The 18,242-nt window shown below is 50.4% G+C and overlaps 1 protein-coding gene across 2 annotated transcripts in view; it reads right to left on the bottom strand.

Annotated features, from left to right (window-relative positions):
• Positions 1 to 251: 251 nt before the first annotated feature.
• SAMD10 (sterile alpha motif domain containing 10) overlaps positions 252 to 18,242 on the bottom strand; it is a 56,350-nt gene continuing 38,359 nt past the window's right edge. Inside the window, exon 6 of one of the 2 annotated variants that reach the window (XM_044986167.1) lies at positions 252 to 1,244. The gene's annotated coding sequence lies outside the window, so the exon portion shown is untranslated. The remainder of the gene's footprint in view (positions 1,245 to 18,242) is intronic. The other variant, XM_044986169.1, reaches the window with a different exon arrangement.

Genomic DNA, 18,242 nt, shown 5'->3' on the forward strand with positions numbered 1-18,242 from the left:
GCCGCAGGATCAGGGCCGCACTCCCTTCGGTTTTGTGCATCAGGAGTGCAAGAGCCAAGGTTCTGTAGGGCCCAACCAGAACGCTGCAAAGCAAAGGAGCAAAACTCCCTTTACCCACTTCCGTCCTCACCCCACCCCTCAGGGTGAGGCATAATTTAGTCCTGGCTGAGAGAAATCCCCATTGATAAGCAAGATTCCTCCTGGCCTAAGGTCTGGGAGCAGAACCGTAAGACTCCCGCGGGTGCCTCTGCAGTGAGTAGGAATGGGTAGTATTGTTTTAAATAGCTTGTGAGCCCTCCAGTGGAGCTCACCATGTTCTATGGTTTCAGAGGCCTTCAGACACCAGCCAGAGAACAGTGCGTATCTAACCTGGCCTTCCAGGTTTGTATTTGTTTAGTAAATACAATTCTGTGCCATGTGGCTGCTTCACGTTGCTGTGTTACGTAAAGAGCAAAAGATACAGTCACTTCCCCTCTCAGATCCTGCTCCACGGCACCCCTGTGAAAAAACGATTCCATTCAGCCACCCGGGCGAGGCTTGCCCGTTACCGCTGCCACGCAGACAGGTTGATGAGTTTGAAACCATTCTGTGTCCCATTAACAGCAGGGTCCCCCTTCGGCAGGCCAAGCCTCATTATGCATTCTGCGTGGTGGACTCCTCTGCACCAGCTTAATTAACAAGGTAAAAAAGAAAGGACCTTTGAGGAAATCTTAATGATATTATCAATCTCGTCCTGAATGGCATCTGATCCATCCCGGCACTGTTCTGAGTTCATTAGCAAGAAATCGAGATTGATTAGGCCTGGAAATACCAGCAGTGACATTATAACTTGTAAGGCTTCCGGTGAAATCCATTGCAAGGAGTTTCATGTCCCTAAAACAGGTATGCCAGTAAATCCCCTTGGGGAGGTTAGTCTCCATTATGGGGTGTCTATCAAGCCTCTTCCCGTTGTGCCGTGAGTAAAGGAGAATGGAGCCATCTGACCTGGCGTGACTGCTCCCGTTCCTGAGGTGGAGGATAGTGCGGCTTTTCCCTTCGGAAGGTTGTTGCTGATGAACAGATGCGACTGACAGGATCCCAGCGCAGTGTGAGCTGCAGCCACACAAGGTGCCCTGCCGCAGTTCCAGCAGCAATGTCCTCGCTCCAGTGTTGTAACGCTCCAGTCTGGATCTAAGTGAAGGGCCCCGGGTATGCTCAGTCGGGTGGCAGTTCCGTGATGTGGAGAAACCACCAGAATCACAGCCCTGAAAGAAGAGAAAAGAGAGACACAGATCTAAGGGTCAGGCTGTGGCTGCATTACAGAAATGGCTGTGTTGGCCATCAGAAAGTGACTGCAAGCTCTCTTGGTACGTGGCGACCTCACACAGTGGAACCCAATCCCAGACTGAGGCCACTCAGTGCTACAGTGATGCAAATAAATAAATACATTAAATAAATAAAAAAATAGTAATAATAATGTGCATGAAAGCGTGAATAGGCAATTCTGTGTGCACCAGACATGCCCATGAGCACTGGATGCCAGGCACATCAAAGCCAAAGTTTCTGCATGCACATGCCTAACAGTGAATGTATTGCATTAGCAAAATGTGTGCTACTTCTCTCTCCAGTGGCTACGGCACTGGAGGATGACAGCCTACTACTGCTACTGGGTAACAGAATTATTCCTTTAGTTCACGCAGTAGATTCCACATTCCGACCTTGCTGACAGCTCATGCATGGATCATTATTGGAGCACAACCCTCACAGTCTCAGATGCGGTGTGCGTGAAAGGGGCATGAGCAATTCTGATGACCTGAGGCCAGGTTTCACAGGGGACTGTGTCCAAACTCATGTTTTAATATGGTTCTGTCATTGATATGGCTGGGGCCACTGAGGTTTGGCTGTATGGTAGCAAAGTGTGTTTGACTCTCCACTTGACTACGCTCTGCTACAATGGCTGGTGAATTTGGTTAACCTTGCACATGTTCATTTTCTGTCATCGGTGCAGAGGGTACGCCCATGTTTCAGATCCGTTGGTAAGTGATGTGGGGGAAGCCAGCCCTTCCGCTGCCCAGGCTGTATCTTCTGTGAATACATTGTCTTTCAGGGGAACGAGTGCTTCACTGTGCAACTTGGATTGGATCATTAGCACAGCTGGAGCTTTTCCACACAAACTCTAGCTCTGGCCTGACAGTTCCCCCGTCTGTGAGATGGTGAGAATGATGCTCACTCACTTTGTAAAGGGCTTTGAGATCTGCTTATGGGTGAAAACCATTAAAGCCTGCCCCACACTCTGGTTATTTAGATGCACAACTGCAGCTGTCCTTGTATTGGAGAACTCTAAAGGAAATCAATATTTGCATTTAGTATTTTTGTTGGCAACAGTGGATTTGCACATGCTCCATGCGTGTTTCTTCTGCCTTTTGGTTTTTCCAGTGTGTGCACAACCTGATAAGAAATACAGGAAAATGATTGCGAGTAGGGATTGGCATTTTCCCCAAATGAGATTCTCCTTATATATAAATGTATACCACCAAAGAGCATTGCCTGTCTGTTATAGATGCATGCTATGCTTTGAGGGGATTGGAGGGCTCTCTTGCTCTGTCATGTGACTGTAATATTAACTTAATTGTTTCTTACCTGTCAGTTTGTTATATTACTTCCTGCCGCCTTGCATTCCCCACTGCTTTTGCATGTGTAGTAATTCCTTTATTAGAAGGATAATACTGATAAAAAGAAAGTGGGTTTGTTTAGGTAAAGTATGGGTTTGTCATCTCCTGTGGACACGTTTAATTTAAGTCTAGGTATTCAAACCTTAAATCTGATCTGGTGTCTAATCTGCTGGGGAATGTCTTCCAAGTACCAACAGACCTTGATCCACCAAAGCCCTTACGTACACACTTATGTCCATCCCTTTTCAGCAAATCATTCAGCACGCTTAAACTCCACTGAAGTGACTGGAACCAAAGCACATGCCTAAAGTTAAGCAGGTACTTAAGTATTTTGCATGCATCCGACAAAGTGGGTATTCACCCACGAAAGCTCATGCTCCAATACGTCTGTTGGTCTATAAGGTGCCACAGGACTCTTTGCTGCTTTTACAGATCCAGACTAACACGGCTACCCCTCTGATACTGGCTAGTGAGCATTTGCTGAATTTGAGGCATAATCAGCCAGATTTGCAGACAAGTAAGGCATGCAGATACCTAATTTGCCCAGGCAATCTTGGTAACTATGTGTGCAAATTTGGCATTTATTTTGCATATGCAATTGGATTGCTTTACTTGCTCAAAAACCCAGCGTGATAGCTTTACAATTTATAACTGAGTGTTGTCACCGAGACTTATTGTTTAGGGAAAAGAAAATGATAGCCATTATATTTGATGCAATGGTGCATTTTCCAGCCTATTACAAAAAATAGCCGAAAGCAGAAAAAGTCAATCAGATATAATGCAAAGTCAAACAGCCCCCAATATCTACCATTTCCAGTTCTGTTTGCTTTAGGCTGAGCTTTAAATGTTCTGTTTTCAAAAAAGCCTTTCTGTTGCCAAAGTCCTTCTTCGCACGGCATTGATTTGATTTGATTTTTGTTGCTTTATGTTTATTTTAATTGTTGTCTGTTTTTAATCTTGCATGAATTTGAGCCCTATTAATCTGCATTTCATTGGCTTGTGTGTTGGTTTTGGTGCAGGGCCCGGAATGCTATTGGCAGATAAGCGCTAGATAAATACAAGTCATTATTATTGCTCTGGGAAAGCTGAGAAATGGCAGAGGCATCACGCCAAAAAAATACAATAAAAGACTATAGAAGGGTTTGAGGAGTTGGGGGAAGGAGGGGGTGTGTGTGCGCGCACGTGCTCTCCATTCACATAGTATTTGCACAAATTGGATTCATGACCTTGGGAATACATGTATATGCCTGGCTGCGCTGATACATTTGCCATGGAACAGGGCAGAATGTGTCTCTAAGAATGTGAGTTCATGATGCTGTTACAGTAGTTGCCATAGCAGGTGAGAGGTTATATTTCTAATTGTTCCTCAGGACCCTCTGGTGGTATCTCTGAAACTTTGAAACAGGCATTGAGGTGGGCAGGGTTTGCCTGAAACATCCCACTTTGTTAACAGGCATTGATCCTGCTGGGAAAGGGTTAAGAGGGTTCTGCTGACTCATAACCCCCTCAGAAGATAAGAGATGGGGAGTGGTTTTCTGGGAGGATCTAGGGTGTGGGCTGAGCAGTCCTGATGCAGGATTTCTAGTAGCATCAGGCAACAGGGCAGAGCAGTGCTGCAATGTTGAGGTGACAGCCATGAGTAACTGCTTCAGTCCACATCTGAGAGAGAAGGTCACAAGCTCTGGGCCAAACAGACGGAGAAAAAGACTTCTGGGTGCAGCTTCCACCTGGGAATCCAGCCACAGGTGTGGACCCAGAGGGGCCCTCACTGGAGACCTTCTTTGATAAGTAGAGAGGACAGACAGACACAGCCCCTATCAAATCCTTCAGAGGCTTCTGTTTGCCTCCTGGCAGGGCTGACCTACAGCCAGCTCACCTCCACTTCTCAGTCAGGCACTGGGGCAGGAGAGAGATGGCACAGACTGTGCCCGTTGGGCCTAGCAGAACACCCGGCACTCTCCCTGCACGGCCTCGCACACACAGTGAGGGAGACCGGGGGGGACAGAACAGAACCCTGCAGCGCTCCCTGCGTCGACCTCATGCAGTGCCCAGGCAATCGCCCAGCATCACCCACTGCGGTCCCCAGAGAGCCAAGAATGAAGCCACTGAGTGGCACCCTGCCGGCATCTGACCCACCCCTCGTGGTCAGCAGTATCAAAGGGGGTTGGTAGTGCTATGGGGTCATTATGGGCCCCCGACCTTCGGCAGTTGCTAGGAGATGGTCCACCAGAGGGACCATAGCAGCCTTTCGCCGTATCCACGCCTGAAAGGAGCCGGCAAGGGGCCATGGAAACCAGGGGACTCTAGATGGCGCCAGAGCTGTTCCAACCACGGTCACCTTCTCCAGAAAAGGAAGGAGCCTGGCTGTTAATGGGGGCACCTGCCCCCAGCACTGAGCCAGGATTTCCTCAGTGGGGACCTGCCAGCTTCTCCTTTGGGGAGGGCCGGTATTGAGACTCTTCCTCCGGAGCAGGGAGAGCCCGACAAGGGCTCAGGCAGAGGCTCGGCCGGGACAGAGCTTTATAACCTGGCCACAGCTTTCAAAGGGGCTAGGGGCAGCGTGTTCTAGCTCTGGGCAGCAGAGCGAGTCCCTGGGCAATGGCCTGAGCTGGGGAAGGGCATCAGCCCCTTTGCAGGCTGGCCATGGGGGGAGGCAGAGCCCACAGGGGCTGCCAAGACCGCACTCCCTCAGGGCCACCGTTTGCCAGCTTGGAAGCTGACCCAGCATAAGCCACTGGGATTTATTTCCACAGGGGAGGCCTCCAGCCCCGAGGACACCAGTGCTAGAAGATCAAGTCCAGAAAGAGCAGGGAAATCGCTGGTGTCAGGCTCTCGGCCTGTCAGGAAGTGCTGCGTCCTGCCAGGCCACATGCCTGCCCCTCAGCGGTGACGGGGTCATGGTAGGCCCACCTTGCATCTCTCTGGATTTTGGCTGGATCTGTGACCCGGGGTGACCCAGCTACTATACACCAGCATGGACCCACAACAACCCAGCCAGCTGTCCCCCCCGTGGTCCCACATCCCCACAGCTGATCCAGCGGCGACCCGTCCTGGCAGCAGAGGGGATTCAAAATGTTAGGTTGGAGGCAGACTGGCTTCCCCTGGCCCCAGGGCAGAGTTGCATTGTCTCAGACACTAGCTCCCGAGCGCTCCTCCTGGATCCTCAATGCTGGGACCTGTCTGTCAGGTGTAGCGGGCTGACCCCAGGTGTTAAGGGCGTGATGAGCGTCTACCCGCCCCAGCATGGCTTCCAGTGTCACTCTCCTTGCCCGCCACCTGCGCACTCAGACAGCCCTAGCCATGCACCAGCCAGGTGCGGGATGGGAAGAAACTACAGGCAATAGAAGATGAACTCCCTCACATCGCCCCTGCTCACTGACTGGGGAAGTAAAGCCCCTGGCCCTTGGCCATAGGGTGAGCAGATGTCCCGCTATTAGGGGCTTTGTCTTCTATAGGACCCTATTACCCCCCCAGTCCCAGTTTTCCACACTCGCTCTCTAGTCACCCTACTTTGCCATGGGGCAGTAAGAGGCACAGGAGAGCCGGGTGCGTAGGCTGATGGCTGGAGTGGAAGCGTACTGCTGCCACCTAGGGGATGGAACAGACACGCTGGTATCGGAATGACCCCTGGCTTTCAATGTGCCATGAAGCCGAGGGCATGCCAGCCTGCCTGCTGCTCCCTACCAGTTTCCAGCTGGCTGGTGCTGACCGTGGACTCTTTGTCCCAGGGTCACAAACTGAAACAGCGCAGGGACAGACGCCGCACGGGGAAAGCGTCATTTTGAAACAAGCAGCCACCTGCCCAGGTTGTGTTTGGAGAGTAACCGGCTGTGACTGAGAGTAGCTGGTAGCGCGGCCTGAAGCCAAACCCAGCAACGATGCAGTCACTCCTCCCTCCGTCGGAGGAGTTCTCAGATCAAGGCACAGCATCTCCCGCTAATGATACAATGCTCTCCGACCGCGAGAGATGGGCCAGACGCAGCGGTAACGTCACTGTCCAAAAACCCAGGGCAGCGGTCAGGGGAGACCCCGAGTGTTAAAACACAGCGGAGTTACCCTTGGGAGGAGGGTAGCAAGAGTCTGAGCCAGAGTTACAGGAGATCACTGAAAATGGTGCGGGCTGACTGGAGCACTACAGCTACCTAGTCGCAACTGCTGTCTCTGCTTGCAGAACCGGGGGCTCCCCAGGTGGGTGTGGGAAGGCCCCATGAGGCTACCTTGGCCACTTCCTCTGCCGGAATGTTTGGTTGTTCTCTCAGTACTAGATCCCAGATCCCAGCCCTGCTCCTTTTGGGGAATGGAGTGGTGCTCTGATAGGCCAGCTACCTCGGTAATGAGCCCAAACCCCTAGATCTAGATCCCTCCAAACCTTGGGCTGCTGGAAATACTGAGCCACGTCTGATGTTCACAGCTCCAGCTGTAAAAAGAACAGGAGTACTTGTGGCACCTTAGAGACTAACAAATTTATTTCAGCATGAGCTTTCATGAGCTACAGCTCACTTCTTCGGATGCATAGACTGGAACACACAGAGAGGAGATATTTATACATACAGAGAACATGAAAAGGTGGAAGTATGCATACCAACAGGAAGAGTCTAATCAATTGAGATGAGCTATCATCAGCAGGAGAAAAAAAACTTTTGAAGTGGTAATTAAGATGACCCATAGAAGGTGTGAGGAGAACTTAACATAGGGAAATAGATTCAGCTGTGATAATACTTAATCCTGCCATGAGTGCAGGGGACTGGACTAGATGACCTCTCGAGGTCCTTTCCAGTCCTATGATTCTATCCACTCATGCTATCCTCCCGTTGTATGTTTTTTTCAATTTGCCTTCCCACCACGTTCTTCCAGCGATGCCAGCCTGGATTTCCCTCTTTCATTCCCCTCTCCATGTTGTCCCCAAGGCAGAGAATCACCTCCCAGGCCTGGTTCACAAAAACACCACCCTCTTCTCATTCAGGTCCCTGTTAACTCAGTTCTTCTGCCATGCCCACCAGTTGCATGTTCATAGCAGTAACAGTCACGACAAGAAAAGAACCTGAAGTCACTGACGCTCTGGATTTCCCGGCGCAGCCTCTTCCGGGCCAACGCTGTTTTTATTTTTGTCTCGTACAGCACTGAGCATAGCGTTAGAGATCAAACAAACAAAGATAATGGGCACATTTCTCAAGTGATGTGACTTGAAATACGGTTCTCGTGTAGAAGTGTCTGAGTTTACTGTGTCTAAGGCAAATCCGGGCTCCCAATGTCTGTCTGTAATACCCAGAGGGGGGTCTGAGGCTAGATGACAAAAGGCTGGGGGGTGCGGGGGTGCATACGCACATGTGGGTGCGGGTGTGCATATGCACATGTGGATGCAAGAGAGTTCAGAATGAAAGAGAGACGCTGTGGAAGGGATCAGAAATCACTCAGCCCCCTGATGGAGCGGGCCTGTTTCTTTATTCTACATGTTTACTTTGCAGTTGGGGAATGGGATTGTTTTCCCAAGGAACTTTGCTGCTAAATACCATGGGGAAAACATGGATTTGCATGGAGTCCTTTTCTCTGTGTATGTACGTGTGCGTGTCTCTCTCTCTGCTGGCAAGTTGCTTCCTTCTGTCTGCTTCCACTGCTGGAGAGGGAGATCTGATCAATCCAGCTATTTTAGGTATTGATATAAAGTTGCTCATCACTGTGGCAACTAGGCACAGAGATAAGGCTACCTGTGAGTTACGGAGGTTTCACAGCGGGGCAGGTTTTCCCAAAGATTAGGAGCCCAGGAAGCTACTTGCTTTGCTTTTGCTGATTGCTGGCCATGTGTGTGCATGCAAACACACATAGATACACAGACACAGCACCTGACATTGACCTCGGCGGCCTCTCTTCCAGAATGCGGGCCATCGTCCAGCAAATCTACTCGCGTGCCCAAGAACTGCAGTTCTCATAGAATCGTAGGACTGGAAGGGACCCTGAGAGGTCATAACCATTCTGTTCTCAAGAAGGAATTGCATTCTGAACTCTGCCTTGGCTGCCACTACCCACCCTGCACTCCTTTAGCTGAAATGTTTTCATACTCTTCCTCTCCACACTTTCCACTGAAGCTTATTCCACAGCTCAGAGATGTTTTTCTAACTCCACAGAGCTCTAACTTGTTTTGTCAGCTCTTTATCCACACACTGAAGCTTCAATTTTATGCTTTTCTCTTTTGGACGCTTGCTTGGCCATGGTCTGTATTGGAGCAGCTTAGAAACCCACTCTCTCTGAGCCTGTGCTTTGAGGAAAGAACAGCCCCCACCCCAGAAAGCCTCTGACTAAGGGCATGTTGCTGGCTGCTGACTGCTACATCCTGACGCACCAAGGAACAACATGTGGGCTGCTCAGGTGGTGTCTGCCCAGCAGCTTGTTAATAAACACAATTCCCGCAGCTGTGAGAAGTCCTGCTGAGCTCTTCGGGCTGCACAGAGTGAAGCTGAATACCAATAAATAAATAAATACAACCCAGTCAGCCTTGTCACCTTGCGGAGTGTGAGAGAGATGGCAGGAGACAACATCAGCTACATTTCTGAAAAGGTCAGAAGTAAGCAGAGAAGGAAATTCAGATTGAAAAAAAACATTCCGTACAAATGGAGGCTGGCGGTTTTCTTCCAATCAACCCACTGCAGGTGATCAAACACAAATGGAAATTAACTGAGCCCCTGGGATGGGATCAGGAGCCAACCAACGTTTGAGAAAGAGGGGAGCCTGGAGGTGGTGTTTTGGTTTGGACCAGCGTCTAAATTTCTCCACGTTGGAAGAGCAGTGTTTGATCTGAGCCTTTGAGTTGCCTCCAGAGCAGCATCAGATCTGCTCTGACTCCACGCTGAAGGATGATAAACGCCTCCTGGTGACAGCAGAGGAACACGGAAATCACTGGAGGCACCCTGGCGGAACTGAGAGCAGAATTTGGCCTCGGAGATCAAAGCACCATCTGTCAAAGCAATTAACCAAACCAAAGCTGTTCAATGTAAGAACCAGTTTTTATTCCTGATCTCTATGTCAGGTATAAAAAGAAGCGTCCCAACTATTGTCCATCTCTTAATCTAACTCCCTGCTGAAACCAAAACCAAATGAACAAACCTTACACACAACATTCAAAGCTCGGGAAAAGGATCAGGTACCACGAAGCAAAAGAGAAAACTCACAGACACCTTGCCTCTCACCAAGTTCTCGTAAATACATTCAACCAAGACCATGATTGCCATTGCATCACGTGCAGCATTGCTTAGGAGACAGCAAGAGTTAGGGCGCTGGGGCAGGACGAAGGTCACATGATCCTACACCTGGCTCTCTCAGTGTGAATCTCTCTTGTCCCTGTGATGTTGGACACAAGCTGCAGCAGGATGCCTCCTCCATTCACTGACAGAGCGGGAAATGGCATTCAAATAGTAAAGCCCAAGAGGTCTCCCCGTAACTTTTATTCTTTTGGGGTACACCGCATCTCCCTTGGAAGTCAATGGCAGAACTCCCCAGTGACTTCCATGGGCACAGGGCTGGGCAGTCAGTTCCCTTGTCTAGTCTGAAATACCATAGCAGGCCGGGAGGTACCAGGGTTAGCAGGAGCTTACTGCAGAAGCACTGGGGGTTTCAGCCCTGTGCTGCCAGTGCTGTTGGCTCCTAGTATTTCTGCCTCTTCCTCCTGATAGACCAGACGCTGATGAGGAAGAGGAAAACGCGGCTATACTTGGGTAAAATCCTTTTGCTGGCCAATCACACCAAAGGACACAGCTTTCCTTCAAAAGTCCTGCAGGACTCAACGACTCTTGCAAAATCAGCATCCTCATTAAAACACCACATTGGAAGAACCAAACAGGCACAAGACAGCAAAGCTGTTTGTCAGCGTCACAGAATCCGGGTGCCTTGGGAACGGAGGCCTGGGAGAGCCCTGCTGTGCAGATCTAATCCCCCTTATTGGTGGCGTGAGTGACAAGGCGGATTAATGAAGGTGGCTAGCCTCCCAAGGGGGTCTGCTGGCCTCTCCTAAGCTGCCCTATTGCTGGTATGGAATCCTAGGGAGGTTTAGTGGAGAGATGACTTAAGGAAATCACGGTGGGCACTGGAAATGGATCGTTATTGTGGCAGACGAAGCTGCTGTGCGAGGATTGCCGGAGAGCTAAACAGAAGCATTTCTTCATGGCTGGCTGGCCAGGCTGATGTCCTAGGGGCACGGCACCACACTGGGAGACGGGTAAGCCCAGTCACTGGGTGCCTGGGCTGGGAGCTCTGCAGAACCCCGTTCTGAGAGGGATGCGCTCCGTGGCCTCTGCAGAAGAGTGAGGGGCTGGGAAGCACGAGGGAACTGAATGTCTACACTGCACAGCACACCTGGGCTGTGACCCAGGGCTGAGCCCAGGCCCCCTGAGTCCGACTTGGGTCAGCAAGAACCCAGGACCCAGAGCCTACCACCCTGCTCAGAGCTTGAGTCCCATCGTGGTTTGAGTCATTTTGCAGTGTGGATGCAGCACAATGCCGAACGGACGCATTGGCGCGTCTGTGACCCGCAGGCCCAGCAAGTGTAAGCCCAGGTTTGCCATGCAGTCAGGACGCTCAAGCATGAGCTTGGAAACACCGAGTCCACAAGCACCGGTTCCAGAGATGCAGGCACAGCCTGGAAGGGACCCTGCCTTATTGGGACAGGGTGTGCTTATGTGCAGGGCCTTGAGGACAATGGGGGTAAGAGCATAAAAGGGTGGGAGCTGGAGAGAGCCAGATCCACCTGGAAAAAAGTTCCCTTCGGTCTGGAATACCCGTGTCTCTGCGCCGCATACACCCCTGGTCCAGCGATTAGCGGTAAGGGGATAAGACTTGGGCAGGGTCTTGCCTCCTCCCACCCTAAAGCGGAATGCTAGCGTCGGGCCTGAGCTGCACAGCTTTCGGTGCCCTGCTCTGTGCACCCCACCCCGAGGGGTTCCCTGGGCCGCCTGACACAGGGGCTCAGCTCCAATGATGACAGACCACCTGGGAGCCGGGGGAAAACCCATAGGGGTCCCCAGAGCTGGTGGGACGGCACCAGGCCCCCATGCAGATGGAATGGTCTGCAGGGCTTGGGAGCTGAGCTCTCGGATTCTCCCACGGAGTTGGAGGGGAGAGGAGAGGTTTCAGATGGATGGAGACTGAACGACTAATACCAGCCTTGCCAAACCCAGACATTAACACCCATGAATCTGGCCCCCTCTAAAATCATGAGATCGACTTAAAAGTCAGGAGATTTTGTTTAAATCATAAATTTGGGGTCTCTCTCTTTGCCTTCTGCTTTTTTTAAGCTTTAGGGGACACGCCGGTCGTCTTTTCAACATTTTCAAGGCAACCCTGAAGGCTAGAAACTCAGGGGAATTCTCACACTGTCACTTGCCTCTAGGAGCAGGGACTTAAATAAACGCCAGACTGGGTCAGACCAAAAGTCCATCTAGCCCAGTGTCCTGTCTTCCGACAGTGGCCAGTGCCAGGTGCTCCAGAGGGAATGAACAGAACAGGGACTCCCCAAGTGATCCATCCCCTGTCGCTCATTCCCAGCTTCTGGCAAACAGAGGCTAGGGACACCATCCCTGCCCAGCCTGGTGAACACAAACTATCATGATTCTTGTGATAAAACTGCAATGGTCGGCAGCCCTGTAAGACCCCTGGGTCGGATGGGTTCTCAGCTAGCCACGCACACGCTTAGTGCAGTTAACGGAGCTGCACACAGAGGGCAGGATTGGGCCCTACATTTGGAGCAGTTGTTGGTACAGTACGTTGAAGTTTCTGGTTTTTGCTTAGTGCCGAACATGATCATACCCCACCACCAATGCTCTGCCTGGGGCACACCTCTCCCAAAACCCCAAAGTGGCACCACACGCCCCTCCAGTGCCCAGCTGGACAAAAGGGAGCAGAGAAGTTAATGGGATTGGCTTACAGCCACACAGTGAGCTGGTGGCAGCCTCAGGAATAGAACCCAGGAGTCCTGGCTCCCATCTCCCGACTCCAGCAGTCAGGGGTTCCAGAGGGGCAGGCAAGGGAGGGGTCATTGTGCTCCAGAGGAGGTCACGTCATCTCTTCCAAACAGGCAGGGAGAGAGAGAGAGACCTGCCTGCAGAGGCCGGCCGTGCATGCATCTGGGGAGCCCCTCTGGCCCAACGGCTCATTGGCGTTTTTACCTGCACCATGCTGAGGAGTCTTGCTAGGTCTCAGCTGACACCGTGAATGTGGGCTCTCAACCATCTGACCCAGGAGAGCCCTTACCATGGTCACTGAGCACCCCCCAGCATCCTGAGTCCTTGCTGGAGCCTGGCTCCCCGTTCTGGGCTTTGAACGCCTGGGCGCTGTCACTCAGCAGCGGCACCCGGCTTCCATGCTCAGGTTTTCCATTCTGAGCTGCAGGGGTACAGAATCCACTGCGGAGACCAAAACGCCCTGTACTGGATCTCTAAGCCATTGCAGTCATCAGCTGCTCCGGCGGTGCTGCCATCCCCCGCGGATGGCCTGAGACAGCGGCAGGTGGCTGTGGGGGGAAGAGAGGGGGACGAGCCCCCCCAGAGATTCTGTTGAAGCTGCTAATATTAATGTGACTAAGCAAACCAGGCAATTGAAACCAATCAGCCTGGGACCAGCAGGAAGCTCCAGCCATCCTGCTCTGTGCATTATTAATAAGAGCCTGGGGCCTGCACTACTTTCCTACTGGAGACACACATCCTGGCCCCAGACAGCTTCCCTTCTGGCTCCTAACCAACCCCTGCAGCCCCCTCCCCCTCCCACATGAGTTCCCATCAAAATCCCAATGCCCACCTCAGTCCATCTCCTGCCAGGCAGGCTGCCCAATGCACTTGAGCTGGGGTTAGCCAAGAGTAGAATGGAGTTAACAAATTAACATAAAAATACTAGTGTCTGATTCAAATTGCATTGGCAATATCCCCAAAGAGCTTGCAGCTTCCAAGCCCCTTCCCTCCACGAGACCCTTCATCCTCCGCTCGGCCTTGCGCAGGGCAGCAGCGCTGTGACTGACGCAGCAGCACAGACAGATCTCACTGTTCACGCGCTGAAGGCCTCAGGGAAGATGCAGGGCTTGGAGATCTTCCATGTCTTTTTGGAGGGAGCTCACCTGTTCAGTAGGGTAGGGGCAGGACCCAATTTTCCTCTCCTGGAGCTTATCTTAAGGTTTTATATTGCTGCCCATCACCATCGTATCTGAGCCCTTTCCATTGGGCTGCAATGGAGCTACTCCTGATTTACACCAGTGTGGGAGGAGAATCGGGCCCTTTAACAGCCCAGCACAGCGTCACAGAAATTAGAGGTTGGAAAGGAGCTGTCGGATCGTCTAATCCATCTGCTGGCCAACGCAGGCTGGCTCCTTCCTGCATATTGCAAGAGGGTTTGGTGAACGGTCATGGAATGACTATGAGCGTACAAAGGAGCCCACGTTTCATGGCTTCGTTGCATTGTGAGGAATGGATTTCCCCCCAGATGCAGGGGGAACAGGTTGGCTCTTTGGCAAATAGATGTAAAGCTGAAAATTGGCTGGGATTTGGGGGACGTTAATGTGCCTCACTCCTAACAGACCCATCACTAGTTAGTCCCCTTTCTGACTGATGGCTAGTGGGTATGGAGTAATGAGGACTTCAAAGGCTGTCTGACTCTTTTGGTTTCTGCGAGCTGTGGTTATTACTTTAGCAAATAAGACAGCTCTCTTGGCCAGCTCTGAGGGGCCATATAGCTTCATGGAGTGTCATCATCATCAATATCAACTTCATATGGTATTTTAACACCACACTGCTAGACCTCCATGTTCACAGGCCCTGATACTGCACCTCTAAAGGTTTATACGATCTGAAGAGAAACCAGAGTGAGTCAATGGGAGCTTTATCATTGACTTCTGTGAGCACAAAGCACTAGCTCTGTAAGTGATCACAGTCGTTACGAGGGCTGGGCAAATAATTCATAACAAATAATTCATTCCACATCTTTTTTTCCATTGCAAATTGTCCACAAACAGATTGCGATTTTCCCAAGCTTATTTGTTAATCAGAATTAGTCACTGAATTTCCACTAATAATTCTTTGTCTCTAGCTCCGCCCTGAGCAGTTAACAGAGAGTAATAGTGATTGGAGTGGTTTTGATTGGGCACAGGTCACATGGTAGGTTTCTGGTCCCTGACTGGATAAATGTAAGGTCAAGTTTCTGGTGCAAATATGAGTCTGAAACTCACTATCTCTGAATAATCAACCATATTTGCTGAAATTCCCAAACATTCCTGCCAGTAAACTCATTTGCTAGACTATCCATGGGGAGCAAACACAAAAGGAGCACACGCGGCCAAAGCAAATTAATTTAAACATTTTAACAAGTGGAAGTTAAAATTGCAATATTTGCCCAGCTGTTGCAATGCTATTGTCTGCAATGATACTTCTGCTCTGGGGAGAGTGCAGGAGAAGCAGATCGGTGGTGGGTATTTGCACACGTTCTCAGTTGCTAGGTGCACCTCTGTGATACCCCTGATCTTGCCAGCTGCAGCACTGGGATGGCTTGCAGGCTGCACCTCTGCGGTGTTGGCACCATATTGGGCTAAAACATCAAAACCCAGTTTAATTTTTCCAATTCCTTAAACATGAGAATCTCCAGCTCCCTTCCAGTGACACTTGGTCTCTGTTATGTTCACAACATACATACAGAGAAGTTAGATAAAAAACATAAAATACTGTTGAACCAAAAACAGCGAGAGGCAGAGCAGGCTGCTCCCTGTTGCAAGGCACAACTCAACCCATCTTGCTCTAGCCTGGCTTTTTGCAGCCTGACCCTGAAGAGTGAAGATCCAGATCACATGTTTCCCTACAGAGCCCCCTAGACTGCAAGCAGGACCAGGAAGCCCCCTGAGAATTTAGAGTGATTGTTTATAATTTTAACACAGTTTTCAGTACATCACATTCTACTCCTTAGTGACACTCAGCAGATCATGTCCCTGACAGCTCCCTGCCAACTAGCAGCCTGTACTGTCAGACGTGTTAAATCAGTGGGTGCAGCACTGCGTGCTCCTACTCTGCTTACCACAACACATTAACTTTGGAAATGCAGCTTCCACTCAAGCTGGCAGCCTTTCCTTTCCCACACATTGTTAGCTGTACTGAACTATTAACTATTAGCAAACATACAACCCCCCACTCCCATAGGGGCAAAGATTACAGGCTTCTTGATTCTCCTTTCTGCAGCATTTCTGTGGAATTGTTTTGGATTTTAAACAGTCAAAAATTAAAAAGCCAAGTCTTTCTTTTGAGATGCCCACAGCCACCCCTGCCCATCACAGGGGGCACTCAGAGTTGTGACTCCCCTACTCCCTCCCTCCTGCCTGCATCTCCCCCCGAGTGACACTTCTGAAGTGTGCTGCTTTTCTGGATGCCATCTATATAGGTGCCCTCTGCATCACTACAGAGTCAACAGGCTGCTCCAGTCTATTTTTAAGCTGCAGAAGTTCTGAATATTTTGTGCTGGGCTGTTTAAAAGAAAAAATAGTCTCTTAGCAAACTCTGATTGCATTGAGTCAACAGGTTCAAGTCCGTTTGCTTTCCACAGAGACAGGGCCAGAGCTGGGTGAATGAGACATAAGCGTTATCTATAAATCTGACGAATTTCCTTTGACGGTACTCGCAGCTTATTTTAGCCCTTGGTAGGATGATGTGTGCGAGCCTATTTCATTCCCAAGGATGTTCACAGAAAGATCAATTGTTGTGGATACGCCTATGAAGGAGGACTTGCCGAAGTATTTGGATCGGGAGAGTTTGCTACACTACAAAGCTACGCATGAGCAGGGACCCTAGAAATCCGTCTGCCATGGAAAAACACGGAATTTGCATTTTGACAGAGACTCTTTAGTTTTCACATTTTGTGAACAAATAAAAACATACACAGTGGAACCCCGATTCTCTCATCTAATTGGGACAGGAGCCAGATCGGATAATTGAAAATTCAGATAATCAGGAGAATGGGCAGGGCTCGGGCTGTCAGCTTAAAAATTGTAAATATATCAATAAAATATTGTGTTTAACTGATAGCTCCATATATTGTAGTTAGGGAAACTAAAGTTCAGCATTTCATTTTAATCACAGAAAAACATGGATTTTTATAGGTTCTCAGAGAATTTTGCTTTGTTTTTTAATCACCAAAAACTAGGATCCCTGCTCATGAGTCATCCAATCAGGATGCGGTGAGAATACCATGTGACTTAAGTGACCAATCACACAGATATTGATATGTGAATACTCCAAGTAATTGTTTGTGACTGATTCATGCATTTGAAGACTAGAAGAGGCTATTATACTACAGTCATCTAGTCTGCCCTCTTGCAGAACACACCCCACAATATTTCACCCATCTCCTTTAATAACTTGTGGTTAAACTAGAGCATCTTGTTTAGAAAGGCATCCAGTTCTGATTTAAATACTCCGAGACAGAGAACTTACCACAGCCCTTGGTAAGCTGCTTCAGAAGTCAATTACCCTTGCTATTAACACTTCTCATCTCGTTTCCAGTTTGAATTTTTCTACCTTCCGCTTCCAACTATTGGCTCTTGCCAGGGCCGGCTCCAGGCACCAGCCCAGCAAGCAGCTTCTTGGGGCGGCACGTCCGGGTCTTCGGCAGCAAGTCCCTCACTCCCTCTCGGCGCGAAGGACCAGCCGCCGAATTGCTGCTGAAGACTGAAGCAGCGGCGGTCGAGCTGCAGGTCGCAACTGCGGCCTTTTTTTTTTTTTTTTTTTTAAATTTTTGCTGCTTGGAGCCGGCCCTGGCTCTTGCTCTGCGCAACCTGAAATATTTACAAAACCACCTGCGGGATATCAAATAATGGGCAAATCCGTACAAAAAAAAGCAAAGCCTGTTCCTTTGTTAACAGAAGAAACAGCTAGATTCATAGGATAAATTGTTCACTGCAAATAGTTTGCCCAGCTCTAGATAAGACAACGGGCAGATAAGAGGGGACTTGTTTGCAGGGGCAGCTCCAGGCCCCAGCGCACCAAGCGCGTGCCTGGGGCGGCCAGCCGCGGCCTGCCGGTCGCCACGAGGGCTGCAGTCAGGCTGCCTTTGGCGACAGGCCTGCGGGAGGTCCGCCAGTCCCACGGCTTTGGGGCAGTTCGGCAGCAGGTACGCCGAAGGCGCGTTCCCAGCGGACCTCCCGCAGACATGCTGCTGAAAGCCACCTGACTGCCGTGCTGGGGCAGCAAAATACATAGAGCCGCCCCTGCTTGTTTGGTTTTGGCCTGAGAAAATTGAGGGTGTATGTAAGCATGCGCGACTCACCCCTGCAGCGCCTCCTGCTGGTCGTCTCAGGGAATTTGCTCTTCCAGCATCCTGGAGCATCCCCTGCAGGCTGGTGATCCGCCTTACCGCTGGCCCCCGTGTCCCTCCCAGACCCGGTGCCCCTTTATCTGGGGCACTGCCCCCTGGCAGTAACCCCTCAGTCTTAGGATCTCCCCTCCCCAGGGAACCCCCACCTACTATCCCCACCTCAGTATACGGATACTGCCAGTCATTGTCTAGCCCCGCGCCCTGGGGCAGACTGCAGGATCAGCCTACTCATCACTGGCAAGGCTGGGTTTGAACCTGCTGCCTTGGCCT

The sequence above is a fragment of the Mauremys mutica genome, chromosome 13 (genome assembly GCF_020497125.1).
Source record: "Mauremys mutica isolate MM-2020 ecotype Southern chromosome 13, ASM2049712v1, whole genome shotgun sequence".
Lineage (NCBI taxonomy): Eukaryota > Metazoa > Chordata > Testudines > Geoemydidae > Mauremys > Mauremys mutica.